Genomic DNA, 22,671 nt, shown 5'->3' with positions numbered 1-22,671 from the left:
AGTAATGAAAACATATCCTCACTCATTGCACATGAATGTTCATGATAGCACTCTTCACAGTAAACAAAAGGTGGGAACAGCCCAGTGTCAATGATTTAGATACACAAAATGTGGTCCAGCCACACAATGGAATACTACATATCCATAAAAAGGAATGAGATGGTAAACACGCCCCAACATGGACGAAACTCGAAAACATTTTTCTAAGTGAAATAAGCCAGGTATAGGTCACGTCTTGTATAATTCCATTTACATGAAATGTTGGAGATGGGAAAGTCTAAAGAGAAAGAAAGTAGATTAGCAGTTTCCTAGGACTGGGACGGGGGAATCAGAGTGAGTACTCAATGGGCATAGGGTGTTCCGGAATAATGAAGAAGTTTTGACACTAGACAGAGGTGGCGGGTTTACCAAATGCCACTGAATTGTGTACTTAAAATGGTGTACACTTAGGGGCACCTGGATGGCTCAGTGGGTTGAGCCTCTGCCTTCAGCTCAGGTCATGATCTTAGAGTCCTGGGATTGAGCCCCGCATCGGGCTCTCTGCTTGCCGGGAAGCCTGCTTCCCCCCTCCCCTGCCTGTCTCTCTGCCTATTTGTGATCTCTCTCTCTTCGTCAAATAAATAAAATCTTTTTTAAAAAATGGTGTACACTTAAAATGCATGTTATGTGAATTTCACTTGAATTTCACAAAGTTAGCTCACATACATCATGTTCAAGAGCTGGCCCCATCTCTGGCTCAACTTCTGGGGGTTCCCAGTCTTCCCAGTCACACCTCCCATGGCTTTGCATGTTAGACACTCTATGGTGGCCATCTCCATTTCTAGTAACACCTGTTCTACGAAGTCTGTTACGTGTATGCTCAATAAAGTTAAGCCAGATTGATTTTGTTTATATTCACCACATATATTTTTATATGCCATTCTGCATACTTTTAATTTAGATGTACCTCTTGTGCACACATTTAGTTGGATCTGAACCCCCCTCCAAAAAAAGGTGTAATTGTCATAACGCAGCTGCCATTGCTGAGACTTTCCAAATGTCAGGCAATGGGACTAAAGGGATTCTACTAAGGCGGGAAGCAGCTCACCAGAGGTCATACAGCTGGTAAGCAGAGGAGGCTGGATTTGAACCCATGACTGACAGATTCCAGAAGCCCAATTTCTAACTACTCTGCCATGTCACTTCTCCCAAGCCACCATGTGTTCTCCTAACTGTCCCTTTGTTTAAGGTGTTCGTTTGATCCAAGACTTCTCAACCTCAGCACTACTGACATTTTGGTCAGAGGGACCATTGATAATGATATTCGATCATTGGTAATTATTGATAATTGATCATTCTAATGACTATTGTTGATTCTTTGTTGGGAGGCTTGTTCTGTTCATTATAGGATATTTAAGAGCATCCCTGGCTTCTACCCACTAGACGCCAAGAGTACCCCCAATTGTAACAACCAAAACTGTCTCCAGACATTGCAAATGTTAGGTAGAGGGGTAAAGCCTCCCCTGGTTGAGAACCATTGTCTTGACTGAAAATGATCTCCCTGCTTATCCAGGGAAGCAGACAGAGTCATGTCCCCCAAACACTCCATTCGCTCCTCTACATTTCCTACTCCCTTGCAGATGGCTGAGGCCATGGGACAAGTTCTAGGCAACAAACTGCAGGTAGAAGCTACGTTCCAGGTTGAGGCAATGAAAAGTCCACCAGAGATCACCCAGCCTCTCTTTTCTCCTGTCACAGGGACCTACAAGGCCAGATCTTTATATGGCAAGGTTACAAGATGGCAGCACTTTAATCAGGCTGAGTTCTTGAGTAATGGTGTAGAGCAGAGTCCTCACCAATCAGTGATAGACACACAGGGCTAGCAAAAAGCCAACTTTTGTTGTGTCAAGCTGCTAAGATTCTGAGGTCTGTCTGTTACTCCATCATAACCTCACCGGCCCTGACTAACACACATACCTGAGAAAAACTCTTCTTCATCCTTCAAAACTTAACCCAGAAGTTGACTCTCATTGGACAAAGGGCTTTTTTAAATCCTCCTGAAAAAGCTACTTCCTCCTCCTTCCATGTTCTAAATTTTTGGATACTTCAATTACTATTCTTTTTCCAGAGGTTTTTTTTTTTTTTATAGATTTTATTTTTATTTATTTATTTGACACAGAAAGAGAGAGATAACAGGTAGGCAGAGAGGCAGACAGAGAGAAGGAGAAGCAGGCTCCCTGCTGAGCAGAGAGCCCTATGCGGGGCTCGATCCCAGGACCCTGATATCATGACCTGAGCTGAAGGCAGAGGCTTTAACCCACTGAGTCACCCAGGTGGCCCCTCTTTTTCCAAAGATTTTTATTTATTTATTTGAGGAAGAGAGAGAGCATGAGCAGAGGGAGGGGGAGAAGCAGACTCCCCACTGAGCAAGGAGGCTGATGTGGGTCTCAATCCCAGAACCCTAGGATCATGACCTGAGGCTAAGGTAGATTCTTAACCAAATGAGCCACCCAGGTGCCCACTATTTCTATCCTAAGAATGTACACCTTCTAGGAGTCCCACTGTGTCCACACGATCATTACTAACAATGTTGTGGGAGAGGTGTACTTATTATTAGTTAGTGAGTAGTGCCATGTAACCCTATCTCATCAGCCCGTTGCTATTCAGAATGGAAGTAGATCTTCGACCCTCGCTGGATCAATCCACTCTTTCTCCCAGAAAACCAGAAACATGGAGACCCTGGTCAGTGTGTACCAGATGCTGGAACTGAAAGCAGCCATGTACGGTTGGGGCTGGAGTGGCCACTACCATCAGAGAAAACTATTCTTCAACAAAAGGACAAGAAGGAAGGAACAGACACACAGAGAGGAACAAAGGTCAGGTACCATATGATCTTAGGAAGACAGAGAAAGTAACATCTAATCTTGGTCTTCGGGTTCCCCATTCTCATCCCTTCTGATGACAGTTTTTAGGGGTTGTTTTTTATGAACAAGAAATCTTGATCACAACATTAATGATGATTTCTGGAACAGACTGTGATAGCTTTATGTCTGCTCAGGGATCACTTTCATCCCATTTTTTGTGCGCCTCTGACCACGGAATGGGCACATTTCCTATGCCTGGTCTATCACAGAACTCCAGGCTATGACAACGAGGGGACAACCAAGGGCACATGACCAAAATGGGCCAATCAGAGCCCTTCCCTGGGCTTCATCTGTGGACCAAGATGCTGTTTGAAGAGGCATAAGGACATCTCTCCCACCACCTGGGAGGTGTCTATGGTGGGAGCCTAAGATAATAATTCAGGTATGGGCACATGGAAGACAGAGAGGAAGAGGGGAACAGAGAACAAGGAGAAGGCAATGAATCCTTATTTTAGTCTCTGGCCCTGATTCCTGTCTTCCTTCTTTCCATTAGGTAAGGTATTCTACTCCCCTTTCAAGGTGTGTAAGCAGTTTTCAGGCTCAAGCTAGTGGAATCTGCTTTTATATTGATTGCTTGCAGCTAAAATAACTTGATCTTGTGCATCTTGGTCTCCCTAATAGACTTTAAGTGCCTTGAAGACAAGAACCAAGTCCCATTCATCACTACAGCCCAAGGTTAAGTATGTAGAAGTTGCCAATGAATGTTATTGAATGAAATTGTGGGACTCGTGGTGATGCTCAACATTCAACATATCAGGTCAACTCACAGTTTCATGAAAGCACCCCTGACATCATAATGGAAGCTACAAATTTCAGCATTTCAAAGACGGTGCCCTTGAATCAGACTGATTTGAGTTTCAATCCCAACTCCTAGCTCCTAGGTCTTGGGTAAGTCATGTAGCCTCAGTTTACTCATCTGTAAAATGGAGGGTTTTTTAAAGATTTTATTTATTTATTTGACAGACAGAGACCACAAGTCGATGGAGTGGCAGGCGGTGTGGGGAGGGAGGAAGCAGGCTCCCTACCAAGCAGAGAGCCCAATGCGGGGCTCCATACCAGGACCCTGGGATCATGACCTGAGCCGAAGGCAGATACTTTAATGCACTGAGCCACCCAGATGCCCCTAAGATGGAGGTATTAACAGTACTTACACCATAAGATCATTGTAGAGATAAAATTATATGGTAAATGCAAAGTACTTTGGACAGTGCCTTAACCATAATGTGCTCAATGCATATTACATTTTATTATTGTTGTTGTTATTATTATTACTATACTATATGACTATTTTTTTAAATCACTTAAAAAATATTCTGGCTCTTTCAACTCATGAGATTTTCAGCCTGAGCTTCAGGAAGACTTTGGGGGACCAATATTATATTAAATTTGGAGAGCATGTGCATATGGCATCATTGAGAGAAAAGGGGAGCTCATAGAACTATTGTCCAATTCTCAAAGGGCATCCAAGATCTTTAGTTCTCCTAGGCACTCTCAAAATATCCATCTGTACCTGTTCCAGCCATTCCACTTCTGGGTATATGCCCCAAAGAACTGAAAGCAGGAACTCAAAACTGGTGTTTGTACATCAATGTTCATGGTAGCATTACTCACAATGGCCCAATAGTGGAAAACATCCCAAAAGTTCATGGATAGATGAATGTATAGACAAAACATGGTCTTTACATACAGTGGTATCTTCATGGAGGAAGGGAATTCGGATATCTGCTACAACGTGGATAAACCTTGAAGACATTAAACTGCGTGAAATTAGCCAGTCACGAAAGAACAAACATGGTATGATTCCACTGATACGGGGGGCACTAGAGCTGTGAGAGTCATCGAGATGCCATAGAAGAGTCATGGTCGTCAGGGGCTGGGAGTCTCAGTTTGAGAAGATGAAAAGGTGTTAGAGATGGACAGTGGAGATGATTGCCAACAATATGAATGCATATAATGGGCGCCAACTGTATGCTTAAAAATAATGAAAATGATCAATTTTAGGTTATACATATAGTTTACTATATTCTTTAATGATGTTCAATGATTCATTAACTACATTTTTTTTAAGTTAAAAAAAAAAAAAACCACCCATACACACGTTTAATATCAAAGGCCCTCACGCCAGCCCCATGTGTCTGGATCACCCAGAGATAAGGTGGAGGGAAAGGAACCAAACAAAGCTCCCTCTTTGGTTGGGGCCGCAGACCCAGGTCTTCCAAGAGCACTCTGGGTTCAGCCAAGCCCCAAACACGTTTGGCCTGCAGCATTTCATTCCGGCTGTAATGAAATTATGTGTGTGTGCTTACAGGGAAAGGGAGTGGGTATGGTTTTAATTTCTCTCCGCTCAGCCCCTCAGAATGCAGCAGGGTACTTGCTGTTTGATGTCAGAGGCACTCCGCACAGCCTTTGCATGAGCCTTGGTTCTCGTGGGTAACAAGAAACCAAGGTTAGCTCAGACTAAATTGTCTTGCAAGTCTGAGCAGAGAAGGGACTCCAAATGAGGGAACTTGCCAAGGCTACGCATTCCCTCCCCCAAGTAGGCATGAAATAAGGGTCTGGTTCCTGGGACCCAGGCGCTTCCCACAGAGTTCAGAAACTCAGATCCGTTCCACAAATTCTCAGGAGCATTGCGGTGGACAGGGATTGAGGAAAAGAGACTGGTGAGAAAAGACCTTTATGGAAAACCTACTAGGGGTGTCAGTGTCCATGCAGAGATCCCTGCAGCCAAAAAAAAATCTCCCATTTTTCTGATGAGGAGACTAGGCTCAGAGAAGGCGGCAGAACAGAGGAAGGTGTGGGTTGGAGCACCTTTTGATGCACGCTTTTCATCAAACACTTTTCGCACTCACAAAATCGCCCCAAAACTCGCCATGATAAAAAAACCCGCATTTCGTTATGCTCACAGATCCTGTGAGTCAGAAACCTGAAATTTGGAAAAGTTATAGTGGGTATTATGAGCTGGCTGGTGTCCCGATGAAAAAAAAAAAAAAAAAAAAAAAAAAACTAGGCTGTGGCCTTCCTTATTCCCCAGTATCTCTGAATGTGACCTGATTGGGAACTAGTCTTCACAGAGCTCATCAGGGTAAAAGGAGGTCCATAGGGCCAGTGTCCTTTTTATAAGAAAAGGAAATCTGGACACACACCCTCATACTCACACAGGAAAGATGATGTGAAGACAAGAAGACCATGGAAAGATGGGGAAGACTGAATGACACATCTACATCTCCAAGCCAAGGATGGCCAAAGAATTGTGACGAACCATCAGAAGCTAAGAGAAGGTATGGAAGGATTCTTCCCCTCTGGGTCCCAAAAGAAGCACGGCCTTGCCAGCATCTGTATTTCAGACTTTTGGCCTCCAGGACCGAGAGACAATAAAACTCCATTGTTTTGAGCAGCCCACATTGTGGTACATCTTTGCAGGAACCCTAGGAATCTAGGACGCCAAACAGAACAGAGGTCAAGGGCAAAGCCAAGCATTTGGGTTCCAGGTCACCATTTCCCCTCCAGTTCCACTCATTAATCTGCTTTACGTATGGGATTTCTGTAGGTAATTTTATCTGAAGAGAGATTTCTGTACTTAGAAAAGTGCTTGCCTTTTATGAGCTGGGAGGTGGAATCCGAGGTCCAGATAGAAATCAGACCTGCCTAGGGTCGCCAGTGACTCAGCCACAGCCTTAAGACAAGAAAGCGAGTTCTCTGGGGGGCTTTCCTCTTTTCTTTCCATCCACCAGAGGCGTCAGGCCGCCCCAGCAAGGGAAGGCAAGCCCAGGAAGGTCCCTGGGCTCTCAGTGGGGGGGGGGGGGCATGTCACACGTCTCCCCTTCCAAAGTGGATTTTCCCCAGTCAGGTGCCCGTGTCGTCGCTGCAGGAGAATCAAAGACCGTGCCCTCATGGCACCCAGCGCCAGGGCTCCAAGGCCAGCCAGGCACAAGGGCTGGGCCGGGCCCCGCCCCCCTGGCAGTGACCTTATGGAATGCCCTTTCCAGAGGTGAGGGCGGGCGGAGCTGGCAGAGCAGGCCCGGGGCACAGGGTTAGACCCTGATAGCCCGAGATCAAAGCAGCCCGTCAGCAGTGTCAGCTGAGAGGCAGCCAAGACAAGCGATGCGGGCGGCTTTATCTCCCCGCTGGCCGAGAGCTGGGAAAACACCACCGTTCCCGGAAACTATTTCTGGCCGGGCAGGAGGTCTGCTGCTGGTGCCCTGGCTCACTCCAGGGCGGCTCAGGCTCTGTCCCCTGCCCGCGTGGGCGCCACGCGCCGGCTCCTTCCATGGCCTCACGTTTGCATTTGGTCCCGCTCCTGGTTCCTGAACATTCCATTGTCAGAGATACATGTGCACACACAGTACAGAGTGCCCCTGCCGCCCTCCCCCCCACCCCCAGACGTTCGCTGGCCTTCCCGCTCTGCACCGGTCCCTCGGTCCCTGACCGCGGCCCAAAGACGGCCACTGCCCTTCCCACTCTCCGCCAACACAGCCATAGCTGCCCCCGGGGGCCCCAACTCTGCCACTCCCCCAGACTCCCTCACGCGCTCCTTCTGCCTTCCCTGACACACACGTGCACTCAGGCACACGCACACACCCTCGCACTCTCACACTCACACCTCCCCAGGTTATCGTAAACAAAAATCCAGACACAGCTGCCAATTAAAATAATACCCACCCCCCGCCTTCCTTTCAGTGATGATGAACTCCAGGACCATGTCCACCAGCTGATGCCTGGGCCTCTTTTTTGGCAGGGTTGAAGGGGTGGGGGGCATGGGGGTTCGCTCAAGGTGTTGACCCCTTCGTTTGCAGCTGGAAGAAACCCAGCCATGCTCTTGCTCCAGCTGTGGCCTCTGTCAGCTGGGCAGCCCGCAGCTGGCCGGTTTCAAACACACTGACCGTAGGACTTTTGAAAAGGAAAGGGAGGGATCTGCCTTCTCCATAGATTATCTGAAAGATTCCAGAACCTTCCACACACCAAAAGTCTGAATTTCCCTCTCTACCCTTGGACTCACACCTGATCTCCTGTCCAGACTGGCTGCAGGGGAGAGGGACAGGGAGAGGGACATCGATAGACCTGTCACTTTCTGCCTCCAGCACCTGTAATCTTCAGCTCGCATCCAAACAGCTGGGCTGGCAGAGACCAGGAAGGTATGGGTGGTGGACAGGGCAGGGCAGGGAAAATGGCTCTCAGGGAGCCACAGCACTGCCCAAAAGCAAAGGAAAGGGAAAATCATTTATATTAAGCCCTGCTGGATGCTGGGTGCCTATTTCCTATCCGCCATTGGAAGATGTCAAGAGCTCTCAGCACAGACCCCGACATAAGCACTCCACACCGTTGCAACTATGTTTCTCTTTTAACCACACCGTACAAGTCTGCAGTGGATATCCCCATTTTGTAAATGAGAAGAAATGAATCTTGGAGGGGTCTGGTGACAGCTACCTGACCCCAGCCCTTAGATGCCAGAGCCTCCCCATCTTCTGGTCTGCCTGGTAGCAAGGGGGTTGAGCAGGAAAAATCGTGTTGTATCCTTTTGCTTTTCCCACACAGAATACTGCAAAATCTTGGTTTCAGAAAAGTGTTTTTCTTCTAGTTTCACTTGGGCCCCACTCAAAATTTCTGAGTATGATGTCTGAGCAGGCTCCTACAGATCTGATAACCCAATCCCTTGTGTTATGAATCTAGAACAATCTTAAAGCAAACTTCACCAATGCAAATGACAGAGAAGCGGTGATTCAGATCTCCCGGCATCCCTGCGTCAATATTCCTTATCAGGGGCCAGCTGCTCAGTGTGGCTTTGGGAAAACAAATGTCCTTTCATGGGACACACTCCTGGTCGAGCTGTCGATCATGATGTCACCACCAAAGGGCAGGCTTACAGCCTGAGCTCAGCCCATCAGACACTCCCTCCCGGGAATCTGCACCCCAGGCCAGGCGTGAAGGTTTGCAGCTCATTCTGGTCTGCTGCTGAGTGCCTGCGAACCCACCACCCACCTCCGCCAGCTCTTGTTCCCCCTTTTTTCAGAAACCTTATTCTTGTACTCTACAGGCTCCCTCATATCCTTCTAGTATATTCTTTCTTTGCTTAAGTTTTTGAAAGTCACTTTCTGTCGCATGCGGTCAGAGAATTGCAAACTTGATAGGTGAAAAATGGGCCAATCTATTGGCAATACCATACGACATGTGTCCAGGTCCCAAACCCAATTCATGGGAGGGTGCCCCATACTTACCAGCAACTCTCCAGACACCAGGCGGGTACCCTGCAATCTAACTCAATTCAGATACTGTCTACCTGGAGATCGTGTCAGATCCCACAGGTGGAGGGCACAGAACCACAACTCTGCCCCCCAACACAAACACACATGCATACTCAGATGCCAGCCGCGAGTCCAGCGGACTAAAATTTCCAACCCTCTAATCCCAAACTGGGCTCTCCTGGCCACCAGCCCCCATCCTTAGAACTTCCAAAGGTCACCGCATTCACATTACAAAAGACACCTTTATCGCTGTCATCAGTTAGGAAATTCCAAGGGTTTGGGGTGCCTGGGTGGCTCCGTTAAGCTTCTGCTATCTGCCATTGGCCCCATGTCATGATCTTGGGGGTCCTGGGATTGAGTCCAGCCCAGCCCAGTTGGGCTCCCTGCTTAGCAGCGAGCCCACCTCTCCCTCTGCCCCTTCCCCCCTCGCTTGTGCGCACTCCTGCTCTCTCTCTTTCAAATAAATAAAATAAAATGTCTTTAAAAAAAAAAAAAGAGGAAATTCCAAGGGTTTTAGTAGCTCTGTGCCAGAAACAGGGACAAAGACCAAATGCCCATTTCCTCTTCTGAATTACAATTATCACAGTCACCAACGGCTCACTTTGCCTCACCGGGGGGCCCTCCTTCTCATGGGTGACAGGTAGCCCTCCTGTCTGAGAGCTCAGAAGTCTGGAGGGGGATTCTAGCCTCCGGAAGAGCTGGATGCATACAGACTACCCCATGCAGAATCTCCCTTCCTGTCTCTCATCTGGTTCACTGTCTTCCATGCAGGCTTCTCCCTCTTTTTGGCCAAGACCTCCCGGAGCTTGAAGCTAATATGCTCCTTTAGCAACCCCAGCCTGAAAGGTGCTCCAGTTCCTTAACCGTCCCATTTAAGAATTTCAGAAATGAACCTCCTCGTCCTTGCTTCCTTACACAGCCATCCAGGACCCCATCACTTTGGCCGGGAGTCAGAATGCTCGGATTGGTCAGGCCTTGGTCAATGTGCCTACCCGGGCGCCTTTGGGATGGGGGCGGGGGGAGCCTCACCTTAATCATAGACACACAGCAGCGGAGCAGCATCCAGAGGGGAAATTGGGGTGAGTTACATAGAAGGGGGACTCTGAGCAGGCCAAATTGCCCGCTCTCTGTGCCCCGCGGACCCACAGCGACACAGCAGCAGTTAAACGGACAGACTTGAGTCATAAGGACGGGTCTAGAACCTGCCCCCACCCCCTTTCCAGACCTTGGGCCAACAGTGATCTCGCTGAATATCAGTTTTCTCATCTGCAAAGTGGAGAAAAAATGAGTATCAGCCCAGATTTTAAAGATTAAAAAGAAGACAATTATAAAAGGGCATGGGCCATATAGAAGGTGGTAAGAACAGCAGATAATGGTTAAACCCACAGCTCTCAGGGCCTGTAAATCTCCTCATTCCCGGCTTCCAGAGGGGGATCTCTTGTCTTTCGCTGTCCTATTTTTTCCCCATTTATATGTTGCTTTGCCTTTCTTTCCCTTGCATAGATTTGATCCACGCGTACACACCCAGCGCAGCCCAAATAACAGCACACGCATGAAAGAGAGGAGGAAAATTCATTTATATCTAACTGTGAGCAACCAGAGGCTAGTGTAGTGGAAAATACGTAAAAGGCTGGAAGGAGGAAAGGGGATGTTAAAATTGTAATTTTCCCAATCATCTGGAGACACTGCTTTAGCCCTAATGACAGGATGCATAGCACGTCTGTCAAGAACTGCTATGTCTCCGAGCAAAAACCAATGAAATTGACTTTGCTCAGTGACAGCGGAGGCTGAGGCTACTGTCGGCCTTGTTCCAATTTTTTTTTTCCCCTGTCTCTTTCTCTCCAAGGCATTTTTGTTGTTCTTGCTGTTGCCGTCTTTGTTGGATCTGCTCCTGCGTTCCCTTCCTGCCCGTCTTCCCACAAGAGTTGGCTAAGACGTCAGTCTGCATGTACCAGGAAGAGTGAGCACTGAAGCCACTCGGGGCCCCCACCCGGGGTCCCAGAGTGCAGTAGGAGGTCTGGGGATCAGGCCCTGAGGGTCTGACCTAGACGCTGACTTCCCTAAGCAGAGCCCAGGTCTACTGCCTTTTCAAGTGGCCGCTGCTGGAGGCCACGATTGGTGACGCAGGGGGAAGGCTGTGATTTGGCATCCTAAGTGGTATGTGGTTGAATGGACACCGGCCCGTGGTGGGCAAAGGGCTGATGCTATCTCTGGCCAATGGTTGAGAGCATAGCACAATTTCAGGGACTTCCCTGAACCTCCAAAGCCTAGCTCAGAAGTCTAATCTATGACGATCTTTAGGGGTGAGCTGGTTTTTAAAGCCCCGCTGGCAGAAGACTGGCATCATCCAGAGGTTCTTTGGCTGAAGGTATGGGTGGAACTCTACCATGCCTGGTCCCCAGGTCACCTTACCCGCATGCCTCAAGGTAGGACTCTCCCTCCTGCCTTGCAGGGCAACACCACAGTACCAGCTTCAGGGACAGGGGACAGCAAAGCCCGGAGTCCGTAGTTAATGCACCAGAAGCTCATATCCTTGAAAGGATGGGGCTGATGGGGCCTTCAAGGATGGAAAATCCGAAATGGAATCAGAGGAGCTTAGATCAATTAGACTCAAGGAAGAGGGAGGACTGGGGAACTTAAAATATCTCCCAAGCCAGTGGCAACAAGAGATGAGCCTGGGTAAGGAAACATGGGTCAGATCTGGAAAGATTTGGACACTAACACACACACACACACACACATGCACACGCACACGCACATATGGGAGCCACTGCAGACCTTAGACCCAGTCAGATTTGCATTTCGGGAGAACAGTCAGGCAGGGAGGAAGAAGGAATGGGGGGAGGGGGCAGAAAGCAAGAAAAGAGGCGACCAATCAGAAGGCTCCTTGGAAATCCAGGTTAACAGAGGGAGGTGGCCTGAGTGGAGACTTTTGGAGAAGAATGGAGACCAGTTCACAGCTCCGAGAAGGGTTCTAGAGATAGGATTAGAAAGGTAGGCAGTTTCCTGCTGAGGAGACAAGGGCTGAGCCCCTAAAAAGGCTCCTCCCTGGGAAGAGCTAGTCTAAACCATCCCCTCCCTTTAGCTCATCACACGCTGGGGTCTGTTCACATCTTTTTCTTCTTAAGTTCTCCTGTGCCTGTTGTTGTCGCTGCCCTGGGTGTAGCTCCAGCTGTAAGACTCTGAAATCTGGCTGACTGGGTGCGGTTGTATTATTTAAGGTCTTCATTAGAAGCTGGAGGAGATTGGATGCATTTAATACTTCTTGTTGATGAAGTATTACTTCCCACCTATTTAGGAGGTGGGAAGAATGAAAGGGACGATGTTTTGAAGGTTCTAGAGCAGTTAGCAACTCAGCCTTCTGGTCCAAGTAAGAAAGGAAATGATCTGGATGCTACCAATGGCCGTGAAGTCAGGAAGACCCAAGCCACAACAGAGAGACAGTAATCTACATTGAGGAGAGAACAAATCACTTGCAGGATTCCAAAGGGTCCAGGTGATATTGAAGAGCCCCTTAGTGGTCCTCTGCCTTCTAGCAAAAGGCACATGTATTTGCCAGATCTGGGATTTGCCTCAGATCCCAGCTGATGGACAGTACAAGTTGCTAGGTTTGTTCCTCCTGGGGAACTCATCCAAACAGATTGTTCTAAGGCTGGACAGGGCAGAAACTCAAAGAGTACCATGGTGGGTCATCCTGGAGTCAGTTAAGAACTCACCACTCAATCCAGATCACAAACGGAAATCTTCCACTACGCACACTGACTGTCTTCCCTGAGCAAGAGGCCTGCCCATCACAGTGTGTCAGGGATTTCCAATGTTAACACAGGGAAAGTTCCAGGCAAGCCAGGATGAGAGGTTTCCCCCCCACCCCAACCCCTGAGCTCCCCTTTGAGCTCCCATCACCATTTTGAATGGTATCCTTTTCTGTGGTGATTTCAGAAAACATCATTGACCAATTTGGGCTCAACCTTGTTGGGAAGGAAAGGAAATCAACTTGTTCTATTACATCTATTTGATCACCCATCTTTTCCAATGGAAAGGGCACTGGTGGGTATAGTTACAGGGGGAATGCCGGCTCTGAAGCAGGGGCGGAGGGTTTACATCCTTGCTCCCCTCTATAAAATGGGAGCGTTCATAATTCATGCCTCATATGTAAGAAACTGTATGGAAAGTGCTGAACACAGTGTCTGGCTTGTAGCAAGTATTCAAAACCATAAGCTGTTATTATTAGTATTTTCCATCTCACCCCATCCCAAACCCCAGTCCTCCAGATCGAAAGCTACTTAGGCTTTTAATCTCCCTCTGGACAGTTCCCATTTAACATAACGCTTTGAGGAGCTTCTGTTACTCATCCTCCCCCACGAGGTGCCTTAACTGATAGAATCCGTTTACAAAGTTCCTCTTTGCAAATTTGTAACCAGCAGGATTGGGAAAACCTTTAACCAAGCAACTAACATAACTGAAAAAGAAAGAAAAGCCTATCAATCATGTCTTTTCTTAAAGAGGAACCGGTTATCTCCAGGGGAAGGGAGTTTTCAAAGAACCAGAAGATGTTTGTTAACTGAGATACTGTATATAAAAAGCTTGAGCTGTAGTCAAAACAACGCTACCACCATGTTATCTCTTGTCTAAACAATTGCAGTAGCCCTACAAAATGGTCTACTGCCTCAGTCTTTGCACCCGGGAGTCTGCCCACCACCGCCATCCGCCTTGCCCTGCAGCTGGGCTCGGGGTAGGGGGATCCTTTTATAAAGGTAAGACAGACAAAAGCTAGAATCTGCCCTGGTGTCCAGCAGCAGCAGAAAGGATAAACTGTGGTATGTCCATACAAAACAATACCATCCCTCGGGAAAAAAAAAAAAATTTAAAATGTGATACAAGTAATAGCATGTATAAATCCCAAATGCTGAGTGAAAGAAGCCTTACACAAGAGGACACACTGAACAACTCCATTATATAAAGTTCTGGAAAAGGCAACACTAACATACTGGGGTGGGGGGGAGTGGATCTGAACCGTGGTTGCCTTGGGGGAGGGCAAAAGGAGAAGAAAGTGAAGATAAAGTTCTCTCCTTGATGGGAATTTGGGGGACACAGGTTTGTCAAAAATCCATCAAAATTCAAAGAACAAGAGGGGGCGCCTAGCTGCCTCAGTGGGTTAAGCCTCTGCCTTCGGCTCAGGTCGTGATCTCAGGGTCCTGGGATCGAGCCCCTGGGCTCTCTGCTCAGTGGGGAGCCTGCTTCCCTCCCACCCCGCCCCCCACCTGCCTCTCTGCCTACTTGTGATCTCTCTTTGTCGAATAAATAAAAAATCTTTTTTTAAAAAGTTCAAAGAATGAGACACTGAACGATTTGTGCATTTTACACTGTGTGTAAATTTTCTCTTTTAAAAAAAATCTGTAAACAAATATTGAGCTCAGGGTTAGTAATATGCCTGCCGGAGTGTTTGGGCAATGAGGTAACTGATTCTTGCAACTTACTTTGAAATGCAACAAAACAATAAGATGAGTTGATTGATGGGTAGAGGGGCGAATAAAGGAGCAGATGTCAGTAAAGCAATTAGAACAAAGTGTTGAGTGTAGAATGCACTGGGTGTATAGGCTGTTTCATATTCATTTTTTCCCCCACCTCTTCTATATGCTTGAAATTTTCCATAACACAATTCTGGGGGGAAAGCAGGGCAGAAAAGGGAGATAGGTCCCTCCTTTTTTATTTATTTAATTTATTTATTTTTAAAGATTTTATTTATTTATTTGACAGCCAGAGATCACAAGTAGGCAGAGAGGCAGGCAGAGAGAGAGGAAGGGAAGCAGGCTCCCCACTGAGCGGAGAGCCCGATGCAGGGCTTGATCCCAGGACCCTGGGATCATGACCAGAGCTGACCGCAGAGGCTTTAACCGACTGAGCCACCCAGGCACCCAGTTCCTGCTTTTTAAAATAGCGTCCCCCTTCAGGCAGGTGCAAAGCCAAGCTCTAATAAGGTCTATGGGACCTGAGCCATCCCCAGTCCCACTTCTCCAGCCTCATGTCCCACCATCTTTTGAATAGTGTCCTTTCCGGTGGCAGTCAGCCCCTCTTGCCACAGTACTTCCAGCCACCAAAGCCTCCTTGTTCTTCCTCAAACGTACCAACCGTGTTCCTGCCTCAGCCTTGGCACTTGCTGTTGCCTCTGGCTGCAACACTGTTCCCCCAAATCTCCCAAGTTGGATTCCCTGATTTCTTCAGGTCTCTGGCCCCAGGCTGTCTCTTGACTACTCTATATAAAACAGCACTTCCTGGAGCGCCTGGGTGGCTCAGTGGGTTGAGCCTCTGCCTCTGCCCACAGCTCAGGCCATGATCCTGGGGTCCTGGGATCAAGCCCTGTGTCAGGCTCTCTGCTCGGTGGGGAGCCTGCTTCCCTTCCTCTCTCTCTGCCTGCCTCTCTGCCTACTTGTGATCTTTGCCTATCAAATAAATAAATAAAATCTTTAAAAAACACAAAAACAAAACAAAAAAAAAAACAAAAAAACAAAAAAATAGCACTTCCAGATTCCTGCCATCTGGAAGGTTGCAGGTGGCCTGGCTGCAGGTAGCCTGGTTTCCTAGTACCCACCGATGTCAATATTCATTTCTTCCTTATCTATTCCTCCGCACAGCAATGCAAGCACTTCACCTGGTTCCTTGTGGTACGCCAGTGCCTGGAATGGTCCCTGGAAGGAGACAGCACTCATAGGAGCACTTGGTAAGTGCCTGGCCCTGTGCTAACCCATTTATTTCCATCCTCTGCTTACATCCTCCCAAGAAGACTACTATTGTTAACGAATGAGGAAAATCATAGCCTAGGAAGATTAAGTGATTTATGCAATGACACGAGAGCCCAAACCAGTTATTTTGGTGCCAAAATTCAGAACGTTTCCACCTTGCCAGAGGGCACAGAGGGTCTAGAAGAGGGAGGCTGATGGGGAAGAATGTGTCAGACTCTCAAGCATAAAACATCCAACGACACCTGGTATCCCCTGTCCCCCATCTGTAGGGATCAAAGGGACTGACCAATGCAACTGGGCTTCCAGTCTCATTAATACTTCTGTGCCATGGTCTGTGTCTATCAGTTGCCTCTCAGTTGCAAAAATTTTATTAAACCCCTCATGAAACATCTTTCTTGTGCATTTCTTGAGCGTTTTCCTAGATACACAGGCTGTTTATCTAGGGACCTTAACAGAGAGCTTCCTAGCGAACAGATCACAGTTCTCCTCCAGGAACATGACTGTCCAGTATGCAATATTCTTCTAAGTGCTCAAAAATGTTATTTTTCTCCGTGAATAAGTCGTTCATATCTGACAATCAGATTCAGTATATGAGGGGGTGGAGGGAAGATGTCAAAATGTTTGCAATGATTCACAGATGACCTGTCAGTGAACGGGCATTCGAGGAGAAAAGGACATCTCAATTGTCACCACACGTATGTACTGAGCCCCTCCTATGGGCATAGTACCAGGCACCAGGGGACCGGGAGGGAGGTGCGAGTGTAGTTAAGTTCCTGCAGAGTTCGAGCCCTACTATGTGACCCTGGCCAAGTTTTTGGAACTTGCTGAAACTCACTTGCCTCATCTGAAAAGTGGTGACAATTACACCTTCTTGAAAATGTTACAATCGTGAGGAATGCAAGAGACCATCTATAGAAAGGGATTTAACACAGTGACCAGCACACAAGCGCTCAAGAAAAAGATGTGACTCCCACACCTCCTTCCTTCTACCCTGCGCCTCTACATTTCAAGGGGACCCTCAGACGTGCCTAAGTAACTCTGACTTCTAGGCAGACTGGGTTAAGGGCTCTGAGCAAGACAAACTATTTATTCCTATGTTTACGGATACTTGCAAAGGAGCTATTTTTATCTCCCTATTACAGATGGAAAAACCAAAGGTCAGAGAGAATAAGTAACTTGGCCAAGCATTTAATAGCATTTTGAAGTTTCCCAAGTCACCTAGTTCTTGTCTCCTGGTAGAGAGAGCTGGAGTCCAAGCGAGGAAATCCAGGAAGGCTACTTGGAGGAGATGGTCATCTTAAGAGCTGATCTGCACAGCACGAACATCTGTTTCCTCTCATACCAAACTTGGCATCCCACGAGGAATCTGCATCCTGGATTCCATAACCCACAGTTTCGTGACTTTCTTCCCAGCTTTGGCTTTTGCCAAAGTGGGTATCAATCAGCAAAGATTCCCTCTTCTAAACACAAATAAACCATTCAGATTCACGAGGACGTCCATTTAACACCACCCATCCCCTTCCTGGAATGTCCCCACATCTAAAGAGATTGAGAAAGACAGACCCCCCGCTCAAAGACTCTTTGAGAACCCCTCCCACGGACTGGTCATGTCAGACCTACTTTTTGTCGCTTGGTGACAGTTACAAAAGGGGGGGAAGGGGAAGGGAGAAGAATTCTGGAAATACTAGGACATCATCCTCAGGATGGGCGACCCACCATGCTAGCATGAAAAATACGCGTGTTCTGGTTCTTACAATTACCTGTTTGTTTGGGAAAGATTTCTTCTCTTCCCTCCACGTCTCCTCACTGTGTATACGGTGAAAAGGATGGGGCTGGGTGTGTAAGACTCCCCCCCCCTCCGCAGTGTTTATCCACCCAAGAAAGTATTTTAAGTACTTTGTTTCCATTATGCTATTCTGAGCCCATTACTTGGTGGGGTGATTAAAGATTGCTTTTGGCAAGAGAAGAGAAGACAAAGTGTTTGTTACTTCCATGACTGTTAGCCTTTTCCAGGCAATCTTCAAAGGGAAAAACATAAACACATGGCATACAAAATACATATTGGCTTCGTAATGGGAGCCCTGGAGAATGTCTGGCCCTTCACCTTTGCCTGGAATCTGAGTTGCTGGGACAGAAGGCATGAGAAGACTCTTTCCAAGGCATCGTGGAGGCTCCTGACCTCTGGGTTCTTCTTTCTTCCTCTTCATCTGTGTGTGAACTGATCCCTTCGCTTGGCTGGGGTCTTCCTGCAAACTTCTGTACCCTCCCACCAGTATTTGGGCGTAGACATGGACAAGACAGGTGAGCTGTCCACTTGGGTCTGGTGTGGCGCTTGGGTCCAGTGAGGAACACAGATGTTAATCAAGGATGCCAACAAGCGTGTTTCTGAGCAGTGGTCGAGTTTCATGGTGGAGAAGTACAGGACGTACCATGGGCATGGGAATAGAAATCTGGAATTTTCTGGGGGTCAGGGAGAATGTGGAAGACTGGGAGAGTTGGCGAGGACTTCCCCGGATGTGCAAATCTTAACGATAAGCAGGCCCTGGGGAGGAAGGGGTCTTTTAAGCAAAAGCTGCCAGGAGAGGAGAGGACAGGGTTTATCCAAAGAAGGGAAAGAGGGGGTGGTGGCTAGGACCCAGAGGACAAGGTCAAGAGTAGCTAGAGATGTAAACAGGAGGTCAGGGAGGTTGGGACCTCCCCCCTCCCCATCCCCAGTAGGTGTTAAATGCAACTCAGTGGGAGTTAAAAGTGAAAGCTGTAAGTGTCACCACTTACAGGGGCCAATCCCCACCTTCTTAACAGCTGGGTGGCCCTTGAACAAGGTCTCTCACTGCTGTAGGCCTCCATTTCTTCATCTGTCAAATGGGTATCATTAGACCTCTCTCATAGGGCCTGTGCTGCAGAACTGGAACTCAATAAACCTTAGCTTCCTTCTTCCTTCCCAATTATCTTTAATGAGTTCAACTTCCCTTGTTTCACTTAACATCTTGGCAGACTTGCAAGAGGCCAAAAAACCCCATCGTCTCTGATCCATTGGTCCTCTGAGCCAATGCCCCAGACCTGTCAGTCCCCTTGACCAGGGGTCCCTCGGGCTCTGCAAGCTTGCTGCAACCCTTCCTCCCCCATCCCACCAGTCCCCTAGAGTCCCTTTGAAGTCAGCAGCTATCTCTCCCTGGGATCTCGGGGACATTAGCATCTCCCTGGGCTATCTCCCAGACTATTGTGACAAGCAGATGTGATAAAGGGTGGGTGAGGTCTCTGAGGCTCGTAAAAAGCCCAGGATTCCTGTTCCCCTCATTCAGCCAGGGAGGAAACCTGCGTTGGTCTAGATAGGGTTGCCCAGATGCATTTTCCCTGAACTCCTGTAACTCAACAGCCTGTCGGATTCAACATGGCACCTGCAAGTTCGGGCATGTCCGGGGCGCTTAAATTGTCTGGGAATCTCTCTCTTCTGGAGCCAAGTGGGCAGCTCTAGAAACTTCTCACTGCTCAGGCAGAGAGAGAAGGCACTGGCTGGTGCAGCCTCTGTGCGGCCTCTGTTCCAAGACCTCTGGAGTGCCAGCACCCGGCCTGGTGCTTTTCAACACCCCTCTCCATCTGTGCGTCCCCATAATTCTGTGAGAGAGGGAGTAATCTTCCCATGTTTACAGATTCCATCAACTGAGAAACTCAGTAATTTGCCCCAAGTGTCGGGAAGTAGAAGAACAGAAATCTTGACTCTGAACACACCCAGGTATTTATTCTTCCATCGATGTAAGTCCCTTCCCTCCACTCCAAGAATGAGTTTACCTGGCACCCGAGGAAGCATCCTAGGGAGGCTCAGGGCCCATGGGGGCCTCCAGGTTGGGGGTCTTTGCTCTGAATGCTGAATTTGGATTTCTGGGGACTCCCAGGCTACTGGGACAGTTAACTGAAGCTTCCAACTTCTAGTCCTCTTCTGGTCCTGATCACGCTAACCTCACCAGGGTTCTAGAAGGTATGATCACAACCATAATCACCGTAACGGACACCATTGATTGAGCTCTTGCTAAGCACTAGACACCAAGGCAAGCAATACGGATTTCCTCCCGTAATGAGTTTAAGGCCATCCGTATCGCCAACCCCACTTCACAGAGCAGGAAACTGAGGCTCATAGAGGGAAAACCGTCCCCCAGGATCACAAGCTAGCCAATGGCAGAGTCAAAGCTGAAATTCTGTCTGGCTGGCCCCAAGCTCTCAGACGTCCACACATGGACTGGTTCTGTGTCTCCACACTTGGACCAAGGTCTTTCCAGTAAAATCCTGCCCTGCCAAACCCTCAGGCCCAACCCAGGCTTGCAATGCCCTCTTCACCTCCACACCCAAGCCTCAGTGTCCCCACCTGTGGAACAGGGAACCAGACTAGGTGAGCACCTAGATCCGTCTCAAACGCTGACAATCACAATCCAACACAGAAACAGCAGTCTCCTTCCCCGGGTCCCATTCCAGGCCTCTGTCCTCATTGGGGCATTTCTCTCTTCATGTGGGAACAGGGGAGGATTTCAACAAATTCACCCCATTTCTCTTGCTGACTTCCAAGGGGCAAGAGAAAATGACTGCGGTCACACCTGGGCCCCTTCTAGGCCCTCACCCACACACCTCTGCGCCCCCTTCAGGCCACTCCCATTCTGGGGGCCCTACCTTGGCCTTTTCTGGACTAGCATCACAGTCTAGAGCTTGATGTTGGAATCAGAGTCATGCCCTCCAGGAACTTAGCCTCATCAGGTGACTCTGAGCTTGGAGAAGGAGTACACCCAAGCCTTTAGAGCCAGAGAGAGCTGAGTTCGAAACCAGTACTGTCATGAACTAGCTGCATTTCCCTTGTCCCCATGGAAGACACTTCGGGATTTGACACTTAGGAAGGTCCTCATGGGTAACGGGAGCTGTGTGATGGGGCACAGTGTAGAACAGAGAAGCAAGGTCCCTACCACATGCCATCTTGGAACTTTCTTTCTGGCTGGCAGAATGGGAAGAGGGGAGGGGAAGAGAGAGCAAATACATAGGAGATTTTTCAGAGTACATAAAAGAAGGTACAAGGCTGGGCCATGGTGGGCAGGGGCCACCTCTTTTGATGGGATGGCCAGCCAAGGTCTTTCTGAGGACATTTGCGGAAAGACGTGGTCATGGGAATCACCATACAAAGGACTGGAAGAGCACCCAGGCAGAGGGAACAGCAAAGGAGCACCCTGTGCTTCAAGATCAGAAGAAAGGTCAGCGTGGCTGAAAGGGACTGAACCCAGGAGAGAAGACCTCAAGCCAAGGTGGGAAGATTGCAAGGAGCAGATCACAGACAGCATGTCGGTCGCAGGACACCTGGATGTTCTTTCAGAGCCACAGAAAGCCACTGCGGGGGTTGGGGGTGATTAAGAACATTTTCTCACTTTTTTACAAGAGCAAGTTGTTCTAAGAAAGCGGCATTCTGGGGTGTCTGGGTGGCTCAGAGGGTTAAAGCCTCTGCCTTTGGCTCGGGTCATGATCCCAGGGTCCTAGGATGGAGCCCCACGTCGGGCTCTCTGCTCAGCAGGGAGCCTGCTTCCTCCTCTCTCTCTGCCTGCCTCTCTGCCTACTTGTGATCTCTGATGAATAAATAAAATCTTTAAAAAAAAAAAAAAAGAAAGAAAGAAAGGAAGGAAGGAACAAAGAAATCTGCATTCTTCCAAAGTGGCCACACCATTCTGTGTGCCCACCAGCAGAGTCTGGGCATGCCAGCTGCTTCACATCCTTGACCACCCTTGGACTGGTGATGCATGTTGATTTTAGCCACTGGAGCGGGTGAACAGCGGCATCTTGCATCGTTTTCATCTTCATCTCCCCATGACTATTTGTGTTGAGTGCTTTCTAAGGAAGTTTTGACAGCTCACATACCTTCCTCTATGAAGTGTTTGTTAAACTCTTTTGTCCATTTTTAAGTGTGGTCATTCGCTGTCTTATTCATGAGTTTTAAGGCTCCTTTCAGTGTTCTGGCTATTTGCCCTTTGTCACATCAACGATTTATATTTTGTCCCACACTATGGCTTGCCTTCTCATTTTCTCAACAAGGTCTATTTTTCTTTTCTTTTTCCTTTTCTTTTTTTTTTCTTTTCTTTTTCTTTCCTTTTCCTTTTCCCCTTCCTTCCTTCTCTCCTTCCTTCCTTCATTTTTTTTCCCCAAGCTCCTATTTTTATTATTTTTTTAAGTTTTCATTTTAATTCCAGTTAGTTAACATACAGTGTCATATTAGTTTCAGGTGTACAATATAGTCATTCAACTCTTCCATGAATCACCTTTCTCAACAAGGTCATTCACAGCGAGGCCATACTAAAGACTTAACAAAGTCCCCTTTATCATTTATTTGCATCTTACGCTTTATATGCTTTCTGTGCCTTAAGAAATCTCTGTCTAGTCCAATGTCACAAATATTTCCTAGGGTGCTCGCTTCTAGAAATGACATAGTTGTAACTCAGATCTTACATTGTTTACATTAGGTTAAAACATTACATATACATTTGCCATCTGTCCCAGCAATTCCGCTCTTAGATAACTACCCAAGGGGGAAAAAATGTATGTCCACAAACTCTTACGCTTGAATGTTCCTATCTATATTAGTCACCATAGGCAAAGACTGGGGATAATCCAGATGACCATCCACAGGTGAATGGATATACTGTTGTGCTCCCATATAATGAAATGCTGCTCACCAATAAAGAGGAACCCACCATTGATCCATGTAACAATGTAGATGGATCTCAAAAATGTGACGCTAAGCAAAGAAGCCGGACATAGAGGAGTTCA

This window comes from Mustela putorius, unplaced genomic scaffold, assembly GCF_011764305.1.
Source record: "Mustela putorius furo isolate JIRA1106 unplaced genomic scaffold, ASM1176430v1.1 tig00537248_pilon_pilon_pilon, whole genome shotgun sequence".
Taxonomy (NCBI): domain Eukaryota; kingdom Metazoa; phylum Chordata; class Mammalia; order Carnivora; family Mustelidae; genus Mustela; species Mustela putorius.
This window is presented reverse-complemented; position numbering follows the sequence as displayed.